Source organism: Danio rerio, chromosome 21, assembly GCF_052040795.2.
Source record: "Danio rerio strain M-AB ecotype USA chromosome 21, GRCz13ab, whole genome shotgun sequence".
Lineage (NCBI taxonomy): Eukaryota > Metazoa > Chordata > Actinopteri > Cypriniformes > Danionidae > Danio > Danio rerio.
The window spans coordinates 16840853-16848046 of NC_141041.1; the positions used below are offsets into that span (position 1 = coordinate 16840853).

At 33.7% G+C, this 7194-nt stretch overlaps 1 long non-coding RNA gene across 1 annotated transcript; it reads left to right on the plus strand.

The window, feature by feature from the left end:
- Positions 1 to 2360: 2360 nt before the first annotated feature.
- Positions 2361 to 6731, plus strand: LOC147838816 (uncharacterized). Its single transcript, XR_015520171.1, has 3 exons — positions 2361 to 2510; positions 6237 to 6332; positions 6445 to 6731. It is a non-coding gene; the product is annotated as an uncharacterized LOC147838816 (long non-coding RNA).
- Positions 6732 to 7194: the final 463 nt, after the last annotated feature.

Sequence of the window (7194 nt, forward strand, 5' to 3'; positions counted from 1 at the left end):
TGTGAGGGTTTTTAAAGCAGAGGCATAATAAATTGCACCGTTTGTAACTTGGACAAGTTAATGTAAAGAATGGTATTTTAAACTACAGTGGTTCAGTCGTTTAAAATACGTGTAGTTCTGCCGAATTACTAAAAAGTTATCAGTATGATGGTGAAAAACTGTACTTTTCTAGTCAAACCATCCTTCTGAAATCTTATACCAAAAACGGAAATAAGGGCAGCATTAATAGCAAAAAATGTGGGAACGAATAATTTTATCTAACTGTTTATAAAACAAAGACTATGCTGTTTTATTTCACATTTGATTATTCAATTACTATATACCTGAATACTCCTCAGAAAACAATAAAATGCTGTTTATTATATTTTTCTTTTTTCTTTATTAAATTTATCTATGCTTGAAGATTGTTTGTTATATTTATGCAGATGCACTCCCCAAACAGAATCCTCCAAAATCAATTAAAAATATTCAAATAGTTATTCAACTTCATCTATTCATCTAGTGTAATTGCATTCAAATCGCAATATATAATCACAAAATAAAAAAAAATATCACAATGTTAGATTTTGCCAATATCATGCAGCCTACGAATAACTAACAATAGTTGTACAGCATTTATACATTTACTAATGCATTAATAAAATCCAAGTAAATGCTTGTTATCATTAGTTAATAGCATTATTGAGATTTTTTTTCTTTACTTTCCTCAATTGGTAAACTTTATTCCTTGCCACTGTCGCCACTGGCTTGCTTGGTTTGGAACTTGTGGAGCTGCACATTAATGGATTTGCTCTTCCGTGTTTGGACTTTCAGCAGTGAAATTTTAACCACACTGAACTCAACAAAACTGAACTTCAATTCTGATAACCCGTCTGATACTGTTTTAATTTACTAGAACTTCTATGTTAAGCTGCTTTGATGCAATCTACATTGTAAAATCACTACAGAAATGAACATGAATTGAATTGAATAGGTCTGTATATCTCTAAACTCTGTATATCTCTGCCTTTTATTTATATCCATACACTTGTACAGTCAAACCTGTGGCTTCATGCCTTTTCACTGCAGGAAAAAACGTAAGCCAGGTTCAGCCCATTATGAACTAACATTATGTTCCATTATTATCAAAAATTTAAAGGAACAGTCCTCTTAAGGCACATCAGCTCATGCAATTTTGTCTTATTTTGATTACTAAGAGGTTCACCACATCTTCAGTGGAATTACATTGGGATTTGAGAGCCCATAGCGGCATCATCAGGATAAGAAAGGGAATCGTTTTTACTACTAAACAGTCACTTGAACGCAAGCCATCCCAAATGACTTATTAAAGTGCCTGCCTCTACCTCTCATCTATTCTCTCTTTCTCTCTCTCATGCTTTGTATGCTCAGCTGCACTCACGACAACAATGCATCAATCACTGGCAGTCGTAATTAAAAACATAATCATAATCTTCTGGATGGGTTCCTGAGTGGCTGTAATGTTTCGATGTACAAATCAAAACCCAAACATTGCAATATTAGCGGTAGAATGTTGTACAAAAACACTACATTTAAATCTCAACAGAAAATTCTACTAAAATGGCAGGTTTGAAATGCGCTTGGATATCCACTTACACTGGATAGAAGCTCGCAAACTATAGTGCAGAAAATCGATTACTGAGAATCAGCAGTGAAAAGGAGAGCAGCTCGCAGCTGTCTAAAATGCTAAAGAGTGAAGCTGAGAAGTGAACGGTGTAGTGGGCCAAAACATTGACAAAAATGGAAGTAGAAATGAAAGGGATAGAGGCAAGAGCAGAGAAGACTTCTGGAGGTTTTCCATGGTTTTCTTAAGACTGTCAGTAAGATCAGACTGAGGGAATATTCACAGATGATATCATGGGAAGGGGCCAGAGGTTTTAATGATTTTTTTCAGTTTATGAAATTTGAGGTTTGCACCTCTACTGAACTAAACCACACTGATCCCAACTGACAATTCAGCAAAAGTAGCATTGACAAGCATTGCAAGCATAATTTTAGCTTTAATAACTCCCAACCAAACATTAAACTGTCATTATTATAATTGAATTTTGAATATACGCAACTCTGGTCTGTGCTTTTTTAATGAATGACCGTCATGGGTAATGGTAATGTTAATTAAGTTAATGAACTTGAATATTAATTTGTGTGTTAGATTAAACAGTAGGCTTTAAAATATATATATGGTGCCAAAGGAGTTTTTATTGCTGAGGTTCTCAACTTTACTTTTCTACAGTTTAGCTCTAACCTTGCCCTGAACTATCTAGCATGCCTGTCTTAATTAGCTGGATCAGGTGTGCTTGATTAGGATTGAACTTAAACAGTGCAGATGATGGTGTGTTCACACTTGATAGGTTTGGTTTAATTAAAGCCGCACAATATAAGCTTTCAGCCTTAAAATAGTTCATTAGTAGAATCACTTTTAACTAGTTAAATTCTGTTTCTCTAGCTACCAGATCTGCCTCCTGTTACCTGAAAACACGCTGGCAACTTTGGCTGAGCGACCCAATACACAGCCATCCCGGCGGAACCACAGGCATATATAGAAATTACTATAGGCAGAACAGTGTGATATGCTTTTGTAATGAAGTCATATTAAAGGAAGATTACCTTGTATTAGATGTGTTTAGATAATACTAAATCTGTAGCCTACAGCTATTCCAAAATAGTCAAAAACATTTTGACACTGGCTGTAACCAATAATGTGTACATTATCTGTTTTAACACTCAAAATTCAAAAACTATTTTTTTGTCCACTTCACATTTGACCTGTTATTCGAAAACCGAGTCTCTGTTACTTTACAGCTATAAGCTTTATTATTGACATCACTGCATGATTGTGCTGACTAAATCACACCCTTCACTGTAAAAAAAATTGCATGATTACACACAATTCATTCATATTGTCCCAACACAAACTGATTGAATTCATGTAACAAATTTAAGTGGATTGAACATAAAACTCTTAAGTTGTCCCCCAAAAAAATTACGAATTGTGTTTCAACTCATTTTAAATAAGTAGCTTGAACAAGCAGCATAAATCTTTTTTGAGTGTTTGTAAACAATGCTACATATGAACTATGAATAGCATAAGATTCCTCTTGTTTTGTTTTCTTTTTTTTAAGTCATGGAGAAACAAATTAACTATGAGCTTATATTTGTGGAACCAATAGGTTACTTTACCTGGTTTAACAACAGCTGCTCTTCTGCTGCATGAACTCCACATATTTGATGATCCAAACTTTGATCATGTTCTCCATCATAATTTGAGATTATTTGAATGGAAGGAGGAACATCTGTTCAAATGAGATTACATTATCAATTAGTTCAATTACCTTAAAATAAATCTAAATATGATAACATTCGTTTGTTTTTGTTCTTTTTTTCTAATCTACATTTACAGTTTTTCCCCAAGTTTATTAGATTCTAAACTCCAGATAAGATCTTACAACATTTAGTCCCAACTATGAAAGAATCCTGACCCTGGTATTGATTTTAACCTCAAAGTGGCTGCCAGCAGTGGCTCCCAAATACATCTCTCTTTAATAAAGAATAAAAGCCTTCTGTATAGGGCAGAAACAATCATGCCAGTGTGCGAGCTTCGTCTATGTCCATATGTGCGCTAAATTATTATGTCAAGAATCCATCATAATAATTCCTTTCAGGAAGACAGGTTTTTATGGCTGTAGTATTGGATGGATTTTAAGTCCTGTATTTGCACTGTAAAGTTAATGGCCTGTGTGAGTGCTGAATTAAGGACCAGACATATTGAAAAAATAATAATAATAATTTTCCTTGAGATAAATGTTTTCTTACATTTTGAAGCAAGATGCTTTTAAAATGCCACAAAACACAACATTGCTATAAGGTCACCTGAGTGAAATGCGTAATTTGGCCGCCTTTCATTGCTTATTCCGCGGTTCTCTACTGGCCTTGAATGCTTTGGCGGGCGTTCGAGACATATCTGTTATGTTGAATTATTTCCACACATAAAAACATTCAAACTGAGATTGACACTTCCTCAGCAATCTCGTTTCAACAATAACTAAAAGAACTGACAGAGAAGTGAAACGTAATGTAATTAGTAATGTACAGCACAGTCTTACCTAAACAGGAATGCAGGCTGAATTTGAGCTGAAGTGAGAAACGTTAATACAAGATTGCCATCTAGTGTTCATAGCAGGTGCCGAGTTAATCATCTCAACCAGAATCCAAAAAGACATGCTAATTAGGCTTATCAATAAGTCTCATTACATTTGTTGGTGTTACCCCCCTAAAATTAGAAAAACAAAGCTGTATCATTTATAAGCTACAACTAAGCCACTTCGGATAAAGATACCTTCTATTCAAACAGGCAATGAAGTGTAAAAGAAAATGCTTTAGATCTGTGGGATTATCCCATCATTTCATTAGGATTACAGACCAGTATGAGTGCAAATTGCTTGCAATTCCAAAAACGCCTGAGTAAAGAAACATATAATGAGATTGAGGTTTCTTGCTCCTCTGAGGCTCGGCTCTGCCTTTTCTATTATCTTCCACTATGTTTGAGTCTCTAATGTGGAACAATCTAAGAGGAACTGCTCTTGTAAAAATATAACTTTCTTTATTAACACGCTTAACAGATTGACTATGAAATGGGGTCACATAACACTTGGGACATATTTTGCTTTCCAAAACACTCTTTTATAGCAGCATGCAGTCCTTTGTGTACCAAGATCATTGTCAAGTTATAAATTAAACTCAAACTCATATTCAGGTTAGATTTTATCTTACTGAATTTTGAAGTTTTGTGAGTATAGACTGAAACTTGAGTTAAAAATCTACAGTATATTATAGAATATATATAATATACTTTAATGTGTATATAAATATGCCTACCAGTGATGGGTTGCAGCCGGAAGCCCAGGTAGCAAAGAATTTCGGCCCAGATTTGACATGAATCTGGCACAGCAGGCATTCATCCAGCACTGGCATACAGCATGTGGGCCAAACATGGCCCAGGTTTCACAGAGGTGGCACCATCTTTAAGGCAGCGCATAAGACTTGGGCCAGATGTCAAATGTAGTATTTGACCCAGATGTTAAAAATGAACATGTTTGGCTTATCTTGACCCACTTTTAAAATAGATTTAAATCATTTTTAAGTAAAGAAAAAATTTTACCAATCGGGCCGCTTCGAAAAAAAGTGTGGCCTTAAAGCGAAGTCATTTTCATTGCAGTCGTGATACACCAACAAGTCTGGCCCAGTTCCGGCCCAGTTATGGGTTATTAACTTGGCTGAGACTTGGTCAAGATATGGTTCATGTTTGGCCCTTGTATGGAAGCCAGACTTGGTCCAATGATGTACCATAATTCACTGTGGCATGTGGGCCAAGCAAAAGCTGATTGTGTTAGCCAGATCTGGGCCAAATTTTGCCATATGGGAGGGCATCCGCTGCGTAAAACACATGCTGGATAAGTTGGTGGTTCATTTCACTGTGGCGACCTCTGAGTATTACAGAGACTAAACCAAAAAGAAAATGAATTAATGAATAAATAAATAAATAAATAGGCTTTTTTGTCATACGGTTGACATAATAGCCTATGTGGAATGTCAGATGCTGTCATGACTCTTTCTTGAATGAATCAGACTTCTGAATGAATCATTTGAATAGATGAATGCTGCCATTTACTGAAGGTTAATTTTCATGTCCTTTAAACCAACAAGCATTATTCATTATTAAGATCATTCAAGCAGTATATTTGGCAATAAAAAAGGTACATTTAGAATTAAAAAGATGTTTTTGCAACCCTGAAAACAGAAATTATTAATAAAATGGAATAATTTGATATGAAGGCATTTCATTATTAATATTTATAATAGTATAATAAATGTTTTTAAATAGACAAAAATTATTAATAATTTAAAAAATCTAACTTTTAATCCACGCAAGTTCTTTTTAATCTGATAAAACACAAACTGAAATGAGGAAATACCTTAAGAAAATCATGAGTAAAACAAGTGAAAAAGTTAGTAACTAACAAAAGTTTAGATCCAAATAAAAAACAACAGAAAATAAAGTTATGGTTCCACCATTACACTCCAAATAAAAATTCTTCAAATGTACTAACAAGATCAATTATTTATCCCATATAAAAGTATAAACAAGCTTCAAACTGTGAAGTAAGGGTGAGCCTTTCTGAAATATATATTTTTTTTATCTCTGAATATCTCTCCTGCAGTTGTCAGGGAATCTACAGATATCTGCACTATGGACAGGTGGAATACATGGACCAGCAAAACTGTTAATAAACAATGAGGATCAATTCATTTTTAGGGTGAATCTCCTTTTTAAAGTGTTTTTGCCAAAGAGTTTACCATTCCCTGCTTATCACATGTGCACTCATATCTTTAAGTTCAGCTGAACATTTGTTTTTTTTTTCCCTGAAGGACACCAAAGGACATGATTAAACTACTTCAGGAAGAATATTTCACTCTGAATCATATTCGTAATGACCGATTATTAATGTTCCAAGCCAAAGGATAATGTGATGTTTAATGCAGCATGTTTAATGAAAATATGTTTTTACGTTAATGAAGCGAGTTCAGACTGTGACCCGTGTTAATGGTTTAGTTTCTATGCAGGTACTTGTAAAGTGCTACAAGAATGGAGTTTTTTCCGTTCTAATGGAGATGTAACTTCTGATTACCATTAAAAAAGGTCTGTGTTAAACATGTATGTTGGTACATTTAATCACAAGTGAACCCCCCCTTTCCCCCAAATGTTCAATCTACTTAGAGTAGTCATATAATTGCAAATAAATTTAAGTAATCTGGCACTAGATGTGAAATATCAAGGCTGTTCTTATGTAGGCTTAATGGCTAATACAGTTTTAATTGTCTTAAATATTTTTAGCAACCTAATCCTTATTTGTCTTGCCTGTTGAGTGTTTTGGCCTGTTTATGCAATTCAATATTTCTTGTTGACTTAAGAAACTGCCATCTTTCTTGGATTTAGCTTTGAAGAAGAGAAGAATTCAATTAATAAAGAAAGCAAGAAGGAATTTATATATATATATATATATATATATATATATATATATATATATATATATATATATATATATATATATATATATATATATATATATATATATATATATATATATATATATATATATATATATATATATATACATA